Source organism: Rissa tridactyla, chromosome 21 (genome assembly GCF_028500815.1).
Source record: "Rissa tridactyla isolate bRisTri1 chromosome 21, bRisTri1.patW.cur.20221130, whole genome shotgun sequence".
NCBI lineage: Eukaryota > Metazoa > Chordata > Aves > Charadriiformes > Laridae > Rissa > Rissa tridactyla.
This window is the reverse complement of record NC_071486.1, coordinates 5286227-5299816: the sequence shown is the minus strand read 5'-3', so window position 1 is coordinate 5299816 and position 13590 is coordinate 5286227. Positions and strand designations below refer to the sequence as shown.

The 13590-nt window shown below is 51.9% G+C and overlaps 1 protein-coding gene across 1 annotated transcript in view; it reads right to left on the bottom strand.

The window, feature by feature from the left end:
* MAPKAPK2 (MAPK activated protein kinase 2) overlaps positions 1-1216 on the bottom strand; it is a 30974-nt gene extending 29758 nt beyond the window's left edge. The window contains exon 1 of the mRNA XM_054181385.1: positions 1068-1216. The gene's annotated coding sequence lies outside the window, so the exon portion shown is untranslated. The remainder of the gene's footprint in view (positions 1-1067) is intronic.
* Between the last annotated feature and the right edge of the window lie 12374 nt (positions 1217-13590).

The following is a 13590-nucleotide window of genomic DNA, read 5'->3' as shown; positions in this document are numbered from 1 at the left end:
CGCATCACGGGGGATGAGGGTCGGTGCGTGCTGTCACCCAGCCCCGCACAGCCCTGCCCACCGCAGGTCCCCAGGCCTACTAGGAAGGAGGCCAACGCGGTGATTGATGGCGCAGGAGCTGCCAAAGGCTTTGGGGACCGTCTGGGCTGGAGGCAGCAGCACCGAGGTGGGCAGCACCCAGCCGCTGGCAGACATACCCACAGCAAAACCCTCTCTCCCGGTCCTGCAGACAGGCTGGAACAAGGCGAGTCCTCAGATTTGGGGACCTATTTCCAGGTTCTCCATTGACCGGTTAAAATCTGACCCAGGAGCACCGAGACGTCCATCTCCCTGGTGATCTTTCGGAGGCAGAGGGACACGAGCGTCGGGCACAGCCAGATCCTCTGCCATCCACCCACTCCCCGCCCCACACATGATGCAGAGGAAGAACCTCCATAGGGGATCCACCACAGGAACAACCCCTTCTGCACAGCCCACCACATCTGGCTGCAAAGAAACACCCAAAACCCCCTACAAACACCAAACCCAGCAGCAGTGACCTCAGCTCCTCAGCCACGAGGAAATTCATCCGGATGTGGAGGGGAAGCAATTTTTCCCTCCTTCCACTCCCATCCCCACTAGGGAAAACAAAAGCAACAGCCGGCAGCAGGCTCAGCCTTTACATCAACATGACACAAGTGGCTGATGTACTAACGTGCTTTCCCTGGCAAGTGATAAACCAGATTGTTATTTGATTATAGCGGAGTCACCAGGAAAAAATCGACGGTGCGGATTAGGGTAATGATCATTAAAGCTGTAGGCATCCTGTTCTTCTCCTCGGGTAGATTTGTATGAGCGTGAGGCTGGTGAAAAGCTATCCCGCTTAAAAAAAATTATAATACCTTTAAATAATCCCGCATGCTTTTAGGATAGGGGTAATTGAATTGAAAAGATATTGTTAATCCCCATCGCAGCTATTAATGTCATTCATAAAGCAACGGGAGGATTGGAATGAGGACAGGAGGTAGCACTGGAAGTGTAGCACTGCAAGTTTTCTTTTCCCCCCATGCAAAGGGATCGCAGCGTACCTCTCCGTATCAGCAAGGGAGATGAGCTCCGGGCACGGTGGGATACAAGGAGCTGCTGCCCCCTGAGCCGCCAGCCCAGCTCTCGGGGTCGCTTTGCTCCGATCTGTATCACTCCGGGAGCTCCAGCTCCACTCCGACCCGCTGCTCCCCTCTCCCAGGAACCAGCTGCGTCTCAGTGCTTGGAAGTGATCCTTGTGCATGGTTTGCATATCTATTTATAAAGCACTGTGGGATCCTTTAGGATGAAAGGAGCTATTATAACCTGGATTTATTGCCCAAAAAGTAACCACGAAATTTCTCCACCCTTCATTTGCTTGTGTCACGATGAGTCTGCGCAATAGCGCTTAGAGGGAGACCCTTCTCTCCCAACCCTGCCAGGGCAGGGGATGTTTCTGGCTGGCAATATCTGTCCTTTGACAGGGATATTCCCCACTGGCACCACCCTCTGCAGCAGAAGGGGAAGGAGAAATGTCCCTTGGCACACGGTGGGAAGAGGCAGCAGCTCCAGGGCTGGGCTTCCCGTCGGCAGATTAGCACCCGGCCGGCTCCGGCGTTGCTGGCATACCCGAGCGGGACGGCTCCGCAAACCCTTCCCGCTGGACATACCCTAGCTGACACACAGAGCCCATAATTGCAAGACATGTCAGGAAATATTGGTCAGGATTATATCTGTCTGATTGACGGGTATGAGGGTTTTCCTCCCCGTTCCCTGGCCAGCCGGTTGCCCCTACGCACAAGCCCACGGCCACCAGACTCCTCCAGAACCCCCACTCAGTGAGACCCACGGGGCAAACCGTCGTACTGTGGGTGCATCTTACACGTGCCCACCTCAGGCAGCGTCCCCACAGCCTCGGAGAGCCCTCGGACCAAGAAAAGAGCACATTAAAAACACACAAAAGCCCCCAGCACTGACCCCTTAACACTGCTCTTCTCAACACAAGGGTGGTTTTTGCACCTGGAAACTGTATCCTGATTCATCGCCCACAAGATGATGCCGAGTGTACTTCCTTAACTCACAGTCACAAAAACCACTACTCAGAAATACAGAAATATATATATCTTCTAGAATAATTTGCTTTGAAAGGGATGCAGGCCAACTGACAAGCAAAACCACAGATCCCACACATGGGAAAAGTGTGCTTGCAAGCAAATATTAGTTCTCGCCTAAGGCACGTCTGAGCGGCAGAGCGGCCCCGTGGCCTCAGAGCAAGGAGCGGTCAGCATCTCATGGCTAGCCCTCACATCACTTGTTCTAAACACAGATTTCTTTATTTTCCATGAAAATCCATGGCGATGGCACTAGGGAGAGGGGACGGGATTTCAACTCGACGATCAGACCGAGAGCCTCCCATCTTTTGAATAAAAATGGGTCCCTTGCGCGCCATGGATCCCATCGGAGAGGAACCCAGTTCTCTGCGGCTCCCGGCTCCGTGTACCCGGCCACCCTGGTCCCCAGGTGTCACGTTTTGACAAACCAAAGGTGTCGTGCTTTGTAGGATGGAGCTGCCTGTGTCGCTGCCCACTGCCTCGATGACAGGCGGGGAGGCAGATCCCGTCTCACACCTCCACGTCGTGATGTGTGATTTAACGGGCGGCTCTGGAGCAGAGATAGAGAGTCCAGAGGCTTCTCTCTGAGTGCGAAATAACTCGGATGAACTTGAACAGACTCGGCTGCCCGTCAGCAAGAGGTGGCATTGGAGCCAGTCAGACTTTTAAGGTCAGAAGGGACCGTGTGCTCCTGCACGGCACCGAGACCCCTCACAGGGGCCCTGCCAGCAATATTGGTGACCTGAAAAGGTTGGCAGAGGCCCGATACAAGGAAATGAGCTAAACGAGACTCGGAGATGGACTGACGGCCTCCCCAGCCTGAGTCCATCAGCCACAGGCGGGCGAGCCACACGCTGCGGGAGCACGCAGAGACTTGGAGATCCCCATGGAGGCACCAGCAGGAAGGGTGAAAAACACGGCATAAAGTGGAAAAGGACATGGGACGGGCGCAAGGCCAGAGGAAGGGCATCACACAGGGGTTACGGGCGCTGGGCTGGGGCACAGGGACTTGGCTGTAAAGTCATCATCCCAGGGCAGGTTGCCCCTGGACGGCAGCTCACCCCACGCTGTGGGGGGGATGATGGGGTGAAACCCCAGAGCAGGGTGCAGGGCCGGGGTGGGGGGGGGCTCTGACCCAGCCTGGCAGGGCCCCCACGAGCCCCAGATGTGACTCCTCTCCCTGCCACCTCCCTGTGCGCTTACATCCACTGGCATCCACGTCTAACCCAAATCCCTGCCAGCAGAGAGGAGGCATTTGTGCAACGAGATTATGGCGATTAGCTCCATGAGCATAAGCAGCTCGTGGGCTGGCCCTAATCCAGGGGGACATGTGCAGCCCACGCGCCGCCGCTCCCCGTCTTCCCTGGAGGAGACGACGTGCACCCGTGTCTCTGTCTCAGGGCAGGTATCACACGCCAGTGGGGACTATGCAACACTCCCAGTCCAGCCCAGCTAATGGGGATGGCCACACTGGGACGGCTCTCCCCGCTCCCACGGCCGCCTCAGCCCGGTGCTCGCCCTGACACACGCGCAGGGTCCTCGGGGCAGAGCTTGCCCTCGTGTTTCCCCACGCAGGCTCCGCGGGCGCTCTGTGCGGCAGACAAAGGGCAATGCCAGCTCAGGCCCTGCCAGCCCGGCTGCAGAACCAGCTGGCTGCTGCTCACATATATTTTTCTGTATTTTCTTTTTTGGGGGGAGGGAGAGAAGAGGGGGCTCAGCCCTCAGCCCATACCAAGCTTTTAATGATACATTCAAGAAACACCCCCATATACACAACCAAGCCTGCCTGCGGGCTTTCATACAAACCCAAGCAGTTACACATCCCAAACAGAACAGTTTTTTCACCCCCACGGCTTGGCTTTCACCCAGAGAAGACTTGCTGACGGGAGCCCAACTTACCCGTGAGCAGAGCAGAGCCAAGAGCAGAGCACCGAAGGGCTCACGGGGATCAGCCGCAGAGCAAGCGAAGAGGGGGTCCTCATCCCTCCACAGCAGCACAGCTACTCCTTGCAGGAAGGGAGGACCAGCACTGCTGCAGGGAGGCTTCTCCCAGGGCAATTAGCAGCATTGATTGCCAATAATGAACAGTTGGGCCCCATTGAACCCCAGGCGCCCAGCTGTGAGAGCAAGCTTGCCTGCAGGGAGGGGGGAGAGAAGCCCAGGAGAAGACCCCAGCACAGGAGAGACACGGGGCTGTTGGAGCGGGGCCAGAGGAGGCCCCGGAGATGCTGGGAGGGCTGGAGCCCCTCTGCTGTGGGGACAGGCTGAGAGAGCTGGGGGGGTTCAGCCTGGAGAAGAGAAGGCTCCAGGGAGACCTTCCAGCCCCTGTCAGTCCCTAAAGGGGCTCCAGGAAAGCTGGGGAGGGACTCGGGATCAGGGAGGGGAGCCATGGGACGAGGGGGAAGGGTTTTACACTGAAAGAGGGGGGATTTAAATGAAATCTTGGGAAGAAATTGTTTGCTGTGAGGGTGGTGAGCCCCTGGCCCAGGTTGCCCAGAGAAGCTGTGGCTGCCCCATCCCTGGAGGGGTTCAAGGCCAGGTTGGACGGGGCTTGGAGCAACCTGGGCTGGTGGGAGGTGTCCCTGCCCAGGGCAGGGGGTGGCACTGGCTGGGCTTTAAGGTCCCTTCCAACCCAAACCACCCTGTGATTCTATAAGGCAAAAAGGCGTGTGATCTCCTGAACCCCCAAAAAAGTTGGCTGGGGGAGGTTGTGGGCGATGTACGGCACAAAGAGCTGGTTAGGCTGAGGGTCAGCATCAGTGCAAAGGGACCCCCACGGCTGGGGCCAGGGCTGGGGGGTACTCGCCCCGAGCCCCCCGCTCCGCTGGGTGCCGGTGGCAGCGGGGTGCTGACGGGGCTTTATCTGGGTTCCTGCGCGTGGTGGAAAAACACTTGGGCCACCGAGCGACAGGCTAAAAGTGGCCGGGGTCAGGCGGAGCAGCTGCCGGGGGCCGCGCTGGAAGGGCTTCGCTCTGAAACCGCCGTATCCGCCCCGGCGTGCTTAAACCAATAACAGGAGATTACATTGCAGCGGGCTGGGACCTGGCACGCGGCGCGAGCCAGAAATAAAACTGTTTGTGTAGCAACTGAAGAAATAGCAACAGGAGCTAGGTGAGGTGTAGAGCTCTCTTTTTTTTTCTTCTTTTTTTTTTTTTTGAGGCCAGAAATATTTATTTATTTGGATGAAAGAGATTAGTTTACATTTTAAAGGGGTTTTGCTGTGGATGTGAGCTCCCCAGGCTGTGCCTCGGAGCCTCCCCATGCTGCAAAGCAACAGCGGTGTTTCCATGCAGGGCTGGGACTCCCCGGCCCAGCAATATCTGCATTGCCCTTTATCACAGGCTTTTGGATGCTGGTGGGCGCTGGGAGATGCTGGATACGCACAGAGCAGAGCTAGCAGGGTGCAGACAGGGGCTTGAACCAGGCTGTGCCCCGATGTTCGGAAGACATCATCTACGTTGCTGAGTCCTAGTCCCTTTCCAGCTGTTATCCCCACCTTCTGGGTAGGGAAAGGGAGTCAGAGAAGTGATTTGGGCTTCTTCAGATGGACTTCGGGCTCGGGACCAAGCCCTGTGCCAGCACCCACCCTGGTGGCAGGATCCGGGTGGAAGAAGCAGATGGATGGTCCGATAAATGAGTCCAAACCAGTTATGTACAAAATAAGAAAATAACGGTCCTGCAGCACAGGGCTCCTCTCCCAGGGCTGCAGTCTCTGCGTAAGCCTCAGACGGGCGAGCGAAGCACAAGGTCACCCGGTGGGGACAAACCTCCCACGCCTGCCACCCCCGGAGCTGGCTGCGCTTAATCCCTCGGCACGGCCACGTCGGAAGAGCTCAGCAAACGGCATCGAGGAGGTTAGGGACAGGGAAAGGAAGGGGGGGGCACGCCTGACATTGGGTCCGCCAAAAGCTGCGTTTGTTGTGGCCCTCTGGGAAAGTCAAGCATCTTTCTGTAACGCTTCCAGTTCATAGAAAGGGCCACGGAGCGAGACCAGAACCCGAGAAAGCATTTCATAAAGGCCATTTTATCCGCTCCATGTGATTAGGCCTCACAGAGTGGCCGATGCATGAAGCGTTGGCTTTAGTTTAATAGAAAAAAAAATAATAAAAAATGAATCACCAAAGAATATTTATAAAGGTTTTTGTCATTCTTGTGCATTTCCCATCACGTGGGGGTGTGTCAAAGGATCGCGCTTAGTCCTGCAAGTGCTGAAGAGGGGTCTGGAAATAGTTATAGCAGAAGCATGTGATCCCACTGGACTAGGGAAATAAAGAAGAGAATCCAGCTTAGAGGTCTTGGCTTGCTCTTACTCTCCTGCCATCTTATTGCTTCTCCTAAAAGCACCCCCAGTGTCCCAGGCAGTGAGAAACAAGAGGCGGTGGGAGGTGAGACGCTGCTGCACACGTAGCCGCGGCCGGGACGCGTAACCAAGCGCCGGGTGGCTCAGCTCCATGCAATTGTCGCTGCAAAAACATCCTGAATCAGCACCAGCTGGCTGGAGAATGAAAGCCGGGCAGTTTGCTCCCCTCTTGCACCTCCCAAAATAACCAGCGGCTTCCCTATGCTCACCCCCCCCCCCACTCCACCTTCCCCGGCAATCCAGGGAGCAGCGGGAGCCGCGGCTGGCACTGCCAGCATCCCCGGCCCGGCCCCCACTGTGTCCCTGGGACTGGCCAGGTTAAAGAGGCATTTTTGAAGATCACCAGGGTGTAAATATCTAGAAATTGTTGGAAAATGCAGTTACCCTCTCCCAATGCCCAGGGTCCCGTGCGGGGTGTGCGCGGTGCTGCGGGGCACCTCCAGCAAAGAGGTGGAAACCACTGCCGTCATTTCCATGTTTATCTACATCTAAAGAAGAAATTAAGCACCTAAATCCTATCGGCACGGAGCAAAAGGTGGGCAGCGCATTTCTTCGGGCATCTTCAGAAGGCCAAGCCTGGAGGCAGCGGGTGAGGAGCTGGAGGAGCCCCGGGGGGTGCCCGTCCCCAGCCCCTTCCATCCCGTCTCAGACAGGAGCCGGCAGCGTCAAGAGCAAACTCTGCCAAAGGCTTGTTACTCCCCGAGCTCTGCACAGGGCATCAGCAACGAGGGGGATTGTGAAGGGGATATACAGGGGATATACAGCTCATGTCTCAGAGCTTCAGCCTCAGACAAAAAAATAACCCTCTCTGCTCGCCGGCATGCATTTATTCCGTGCTTACGGCTCTGAGAGCGGAGAACGTCTGGTGTAAATCACTTGCGTGACCTTTCCTGTTTGATGACTTTACAGCTGGCTGCCCGCACCTCAAATACAATTTCATTTATGCCATCCATCATCAACACCTGCTGGAGAGACGGGCAGCTTCTATCATTAACGTTTTTGGCGCTGCTGTCACCCAGCGTTGAGGCAGCGGCCGACAGACCGCGGGCACGCGGGCTCGGCAGGTCCAGGCCGTGCAGGGCGTTATCGGTCAGACCTGTGATAGTACTGAGGAAAGTACCTCTTTTGTCCTCTCCTCCTCATCCTTTGCCCACGCCAGTGTGAGCAGCACCAGCTGCGGAGGCTCCTGTTGAGTGTAGCAGGGTGGAAATCCCATTTTTCCAATTCTTTTTCCTCCCCTGCAAGATCTTCTTCCACCTGGCCGCCCACTCCACAGCCCTTGAAAGCCACCAACGCTCCTCTCTCCCACCTCCCTCTTGGTTATAACTCCTTGCATTTCCAGGGTCGTGTGCCCACAGCAGCCTCCCCGCAGCCAGAACCGCCCCAGGGCAAGAACTGGCCCCATTATTCCTCGCCTGGAGCCCCCCTTGCTCAGCAGCACCTGCTGGAACGCAGCGCATCCGAGCTATTCCCACCACACAATTAAAATTGTGAAGAACTTCGTATTAAATCCAACCTGTTTTAAAAACAATGTCACTGGTCTCTACGGCAGCCTCCAACAGAAAATTCCGTGGGCTAATCAGGCATGCGCTTTATTTCTTTCAATCCACTCTCAGCTATGCTTAATTACACTTAATTATTATAATCACGGTCTCTGCCTTCCTCCCTACAACCCCCTCGCCCAGGAAAACAATTCTCTCCCATACACCTCTCCTCCGCTTGCGAAGCCGAGCATCAGCGTTTCCGAGCCCGCAGGAGGAACGCAAAGAAATGACAGTTCATTCACACCCCGCGGCGAGCGAGATGCTGCATCGTGCTCCTGCCGACGGCCCCATCTCCCCACCGGAGCCGAGAGCCAGACCCCAAAACCCCCTTCGACTCCATATACGCTGTGGTGGTTCGGGCCGGACCACTGAGACGAAGGACAGCAGTTGAGGTTTCACAGCCGTCTGCCGCTGCACCAGGAACGTCCCCACACGTTTATTACGTCTGTATAAACTCTGGGGCGAGACAGAGGTGGTACCACGGGAAAACATTTCGCATACATCGTATGTGCTTCAATCAAAGGATGTGCATTCCCATGAGGAGAAGACAACAACCTCCAGAGGAGAGACGTTTCTGGGCACCTGTGCACGTGGCCGTCCCAAAAAGCGTTTGTAAAGGCTGTTCGGCTAATTTGACAAGAGGAAAGAAAACAAACCCAACGCTGTCTACCATCCATTCATCGTCTGGGCAGCAAAGAACTTAGTTTATAAAAAGGATTAGATGAATCACACAAAGACTAGCACTAGCTCGCTAGCTGATGCTTAAAGAAAACCTAATTATGGGCAAAATTCACCTCTTTGGTCCACAAAACCTTGAGTCACATGCTGCCCCACACCCCTAAGAACAGCGTGTGTGTGTGTAAGAATGGAAATCAGAGCTCCGAAAGATTCCGCATCCAGTGTGTCTCATTGATACCGTCCCTTCCAGCAGACAGGTGACTCGCGGGCCACCCAAAGAGCCTCCTGGGCAACTCATCGTGGGCAACGCAAGCAGGAGATGGAGCTCAGACCAGGCAAGTAGCTCCAACAGGTTCCTGTCGCTGGACACACCGCAGCCTCACCTCTTCCAGAGAAAGGTGACAAACATCCTTCCCCGTCGTTCCGGCCGGGCGGGCATAGGGACTCTCAGCAGATTTAGCCCAAGAGCCGCTGTGGACACGGCAGGGACAAGGGCAGCTCTGCTCTGGAAGGGAGAATGGCATCATCCAGCCCAGGCACCCTTAGGCTTTTATACCACTGCTGTCGCTAGAAAATACATCCAAACTTTTCAGTCTGGTAATTTTAAGGCCCTTCGGAATGGCCCTAGGAAATTCCTGGCGCTTATTTTCAGAAAAATCAGGTCCCTTTAAACATCAAGGAGAAGACCCACACCTGAAGCTCCAAAGCATTTAGCCACCATTGGAAAGCCTGGGCTTACAAATTTAAATTAGATAGGCAGCTTAAAAAAAAAAAAAAAAAAAAAAAAAGCCCTCAGCCTGGGTCTTTAAAGTATCAGTAGGCAGAAATTAAGCTGGACAAATCTGTGCTAAGCAACAACTCGCTTTTTAAACAACTCCGCTGCTTTTTGAAGCGCTTTGTGCTACATGACCCTGCTACGTGGAGCGGCATCGCCCGCTTACCATGCAAAGGCTGGAAAGTTAAACCCAGTGAACCAGAAGGAATATTGCTAAATGCGAGCAAATCTCTTCCTCTTCTGCCTGTCAAAATGATTCGAGAACCTCCCGATTAATTTTTCCTTCAAGAAACCACATTAATTAACGTATGGAAATAATTAATAATGGCTGCAATATACCATATGAGCATCAACGGGCCAGACTCCAGGCTTCTGCCCCACAGTCTGACTCTCTGGGGAGACGCAGATTTTATATTGACATCCCTGGGCATAACTGGGACAGGCGGGACGATGTGACACAGCTTTAGTACCCAACCCCCCCTTCCTTAGCTGGCGTTAAGCAGCCCCTCACGTTACACACCCTGCAGCTCCGAACGGCACAACTGGTGACACAGAACCTCGTCATTTACATCCACAAGCATCACAGCATGGCAAAATAAGCCTGTATTTTTTTCAAATGAGGTGCTGCGCCCGGGAAAATGCCACTTGGGCGTACAAAATCCTCACCCAGAGACTGTCCCATGACAATCAGTACCGGCGCACTGTGCCTGCAGGCTACGTAGTTACGCGTCCGTATACACATACACCATAGACATTCAAAGAACACGTAAATCTCTGCATGTACGTGTTTTCTTACTGTTCTCAGACCGTAAACGTTTTTCAATCAAACCTTTGTCATTCACCCATATTAAAAGAAGGAAGGAAAAAACGCACTCGGTGTTATCTGCAAACTTTCCGCATGTCACATGCGTCGTTTAATCACGTAGGTCACAGCTAGAGACCTTGTTATTGCCACGTGGTTTCATCTTCCAACTATTCCAATATCCACTTGTGTACAGTAGGTTACCCATTTATAGGTTTCTAATAAAAGCAAATCTTCCTTAAGTGGCTATTACTGGATTTCTCCTTTCAGCCTAGGGATAAGCAGGATTCTGGGCTTTAAAAAGATCTCTAGTGGCTGAATAAGAAAGTGACAACTGAAGAATGTCACGGCAAAACTTCGCTATGTTCTAATTACAGCACCGTTAACGAGAGGAACATTTGTCAGATCAGAGCATCCATCACGTTTAGCAGAGACACGCTGAAATCACCTATCCACATAAAGCCTGAAGATTTTCTACTCCTCTCTAGTCAGATGCCACAGAAGGCAGTGTCTGGCAATGCAAGGTACGTTACACCATCTGGAAATAATTCATACTTTTTTTCCCTTTTTTTTTCTTTTTTTTTTTTTTTTTTTTTTTTTTTTAAATCAAGTACTTCTTTTAGGAATTTGCACAGTCTGTTGCTAAAGAAAATTATGTATTTATTTTCTTTTAAAAATGAACCGAAATACAACTTTAGGAAATATCTGTTCATTACATTTAGATACATCGTTTGAGACTGACTTATTTCCAAAGCGTTCCTTCACAGAGAGTTATATTCACATGCACCTTAAATGTCTTCTACATTCTCCACCGTGGTACACCTCATCACAATATTTATAATAAAAAGGCTAACCTGTACATTCTTTCGACACTGACATTGAGTAGGAACATCTGCGATGTGTAAGAAACCCTGAAGAGTAATTTGATTGCACCGAGACAGATGTAGGCTGGTAAAATAATAAGGCACAGTGCTGTGTGTAGGGAACAGGGCTGGTCCTTTCCGCAGCAGGGACTTCACCCACCCGTTTAGCCCGGCCGAAGAACCGCGTTTGGATTAAAGTCACCTTCCAAGCACAGGGACAACGTTCACCTACCCAAGACTGCTCTCACCCCCCAGGATTTCACATGTTACAGGGGGAGTTAAATAACGCTACGATATCAGTGGAGTTTTAGAACACATAGTGGCCCTTCTATGGGAAGTATGAAGCGTATACATTTCCCCAAACCCTTATCAAATTAATATTAAAAAAAATAATAAAAAAAATCAAGTGGTATCCGTGATAAGCACTAAGTATAAAAGCATGATGTCCAATTTTCAAAGCTGCCAGGTACCCACAGCTCCGAGTGCTCGACGAGCACGTGCCAAAGCTGCAGGTTTTTTCATTGAGAACAAGACTTTCAGCGCAGTTTGTTTTGAATCTCAGCTGGGAACTGCAGAGAAGTTCCGCAGATCTTTCCATAGGATTTTGGCTCTCCGTTTCCCCAACAGCATTACACTTTGGCAGGCAGGGGATTTGTATCAATCATTTCAGCAGAGATCTCTGGGTGCGGAATCAGCCTTTTTGCTTCTATGGCCAGGATTAGCAAGACATTGCTGAGATCATCATGTATACGTTTCACGGCCAATTCTTGTTTAGAATTAAACAAGGAAAAAAAAAAAGGAGAGCCGTAGTCTGCAGTGAATATCCCTTTAAAAAGGACCCGAGGTTTATTTCGGAGGTAGTTTTAAAGAGGATGACCATGGCAAAGAACTGCTACTGATAAATAGCTGCTTAAAAGGTTTCCAACTGCATGAAAGTCCTAACGGGTCACAACGGTTGTAAACAATTTCAGATTGAGCAACACAGCCACTCTTCCACAAAAGTCACCTTAAAGCCTTCCAGTCAGTCTGTTCTGGGTTCTCAGGTCACCAGACAGCTGAGCTCCTATTCAAGCTGGGCGGGAAGGGTAAAAAACTCCAGTGAAGAGTATCTGTTGTACCTGGTAGATCTCTAAAATCAGGTCGCTGCTGTGAAACAGGCGTCACGAGCAGCAGTTGGCGTTAGTAAGGTCAAACCTGTCAAGATCTAAAGGCAGCCTGGGTGGCACCACGTTCCGCTGTGAAGAAGAATCACTCACCGTCCCACTGGGTCCAAATAAAAACAAGTTTCTCTTTGCAACTCAGGCAGGCAGATGATATTTGGACCCCAGTGTAAAAGCGATGTGACAGCTGACAGATACACGCTCAGGCCTTGTCATTCGTTTACAGAAAAATATCGCTAAACCAAACACCTAAAAATGCAGACGATAAACAGAGCGTGTTATTTACAATACAGAGACTAACAGTGTAGTAAAACAGAGGGAACGTTGCAAGGAACGTTTTTAAACAACTTTGGGTGAGTTTTATAAACGCGATGCCTGTTTTGCTGTAAACCCAAGCAATCTGCATTTGTTTTGTGCCAACTTCCGAGAACGTGACTGAAGTTCCAGCGGAACATCACCAGTGCTGGCAGATTAACAAACTTGCAAAGCAAAGAGTTACCACAAACACAAAAGCTGTTCTGATAATCTATTTAGACAAGGTTAGTTTGAGACAACTTTTAACATTCTAACCAGTATCCCAACTAATGAAAGTGATGGACTTCTGGTGATTTCAGACCTCACTGGTGTTTAGCTTTCCAAAAAACAAAATGTGAATCCGTGACTCAACTGCATCTCAGTGAAAGAGCGACTGTCACCGTCCCGTTACGACTGACACCGTCCGAGGACGCAGCCCGTGCTCCAGCCCCCGACGCGCGGCTCCGGGCATCCCCTGCGCCAATTCACAGGGAACTCAACAAGCGTTTGCAGGGACAATTCCTCAGCTCTCTCTCACTCAGGAGATTTATTAGCTCACCTGGACGTCTCTCTCAGTTTGGGAATACTGCGTCACACTGTTCACTGGAAGCAAACATTCAAGACCAAGATATTCTCAGCTGCACTCCCTGGGTTATGAAGTCCTTTTCAATACAGCAAAAACCTTCTGAGGCTGCTTCCTTTCCTTCTCACCTACTATGGCTATATAGACGAGAGCCCCAAATTAGGAAGACAGTTAACTATGCACTTGATTTTAAAATATAGTAGTCCCAAATTAAGCAACATCCAGTCTTACACATACACAATTCACAACGGGCACTTGTGCAGTCAGGGCGTGCTGAAGCCTTTTTCTAGATAAAAAGCAATGTTCTTGCCAGCTAATTACTCCACCTGCAGCTTTACAGCACCAGCCTGAAGTGAGATGACTGTGTGTGCACCAGGGGCTGTTACATCACCAGTTACCTCATGGTAACCAGCTCCC